The sequence below is a fragment of the Austrofundulus limnaeus genome, unplaced genomic scaffold, assembly GCF_001266775.1.
Source record: "Austrofundulus limnaeus strain Quisiro unplaced genomic scaffold, Austrofundulus_limnaeus-1.0 Scaffold35, whole genome shotgun sequence".
NCBI classification, from domain to species: domain Eukaryota; kingdom Metazoa; phylum Chordata; class Actinopteri; order Cyprinodontiformes; family Rivulidae; genus Austrofundulus; species Austrofundulus limnaeus.
In genome coordinates this window covers 659573-660937 of record NW_013952437.1, presented here as the reverse complement: position 1 = coordinate 660937, position 1365 = coordinate 659573, and positions in this window count along the sequence as shown.

Below are 1365 nucleotides of genomic sequence, written 5' to 3'. Positions count from 1 at the left end.
GATGGATGGATGGATGGATGGAAAAAGTGTTTTCTAAGTTAAGACTGTGTTGTCATTGTGGCCATGCTTAATAAAGTCAGAAAGTTTGTGCTCTTAAACTGACAGTGTTTAAATTCTGAAGCTTTTGCAAATGTTATTTTGTGGATCTGTCTCTGTAATAAATAATAATTTGATTCAAGTATGTTTTATGTTTGTTTTAAATTGTTGTTTTACGTTGGCATTTGCTGTTAAGAATAAAATAAAATAAAATAAAATAAAATAAAATAAAATAAAAGCAGTTGCGTGTAATACCCCAGTTTCACCACTAGACGTCAGTAAAGTTGAGTTTTTAAAAAGCGAAACAGTGAAATGAACAAAAAACACGTTTGCCTTTTTCTTTTTCCTTCTTACATTACGTCAGCATATAATTTCAAATGTGTTGTAATAAATCTATAAACAGCACTGGAAGTTAACATTGCTCTTTAAAGTGCTCAGTTTTCTTCCTGCGGCCGCCCCCGTGTTGGAGGGGCGGGAGTCGGGCAGCTCCCCTCATCGTCCTCACAGCAGCGGGACATTTTACATTCCGTCTCTCCGGTGTTTGGGTCAGAACCCTGCTGCTGCTGCTGCTGCTGCGGTCCAGTGGACGTCCCTACATTACAGCTGCATGACGAGGCTTTCCTACACACACGGCAGGAAAAAATGGCTTCTGAAAACTTGGAGATGAACGGTGATGCTGACAGAAACGGAGACACGGAGGTAAGAAAGGAAAACGGATCGAAACCAGTCGTGTCCTGTGATCCCACAGGAAAAACTCCCGGTTTACAGAAATACTTCTCCTCTTCTTGTCTCTCTGTCTCCATCCAGTCTGGTGTTAACTAGGCTAAACAGTTTTGTCGTTTGGAATGTTTTTTTTTTTTTTTCCTTGCTTCTGCTCAGTGAGGGATCCGCTTTCTCGTAATGACAGACGAGACGCGACACTGTGTGCGCGCGCGCGTGTGCGCGTGCGGTGGACTTTCTATGAGAGGGATCAGGTGGGTTAATGACTGACCCAGAACAAGAGCCAAAAACCACTGATCCTAATCATGGGTCTGTGAAAAAAGAGTTTTTGATTAAACAACACATTTTAGTCCTAAAATATGCTGTGGTTCAGAAAGTCTTCAACATTTAATGTATAMTTATTTATAGGCAGAGTTTTAAGAGTTACACTTACATCATTGTCAGTGGCGTCACTAGGCCTATTTTAGGGGGCCGGAGCCCCCCTAAAATGTTTTAAAGCCCCTCTAAAGTATTTTGGTGTGAAAAAAATATTTTTTTTCAAAAATTCAATATGTTGTGGTCAGAATAAACATTTAATATGTCATATATGTATGTATGTATGTATGTATG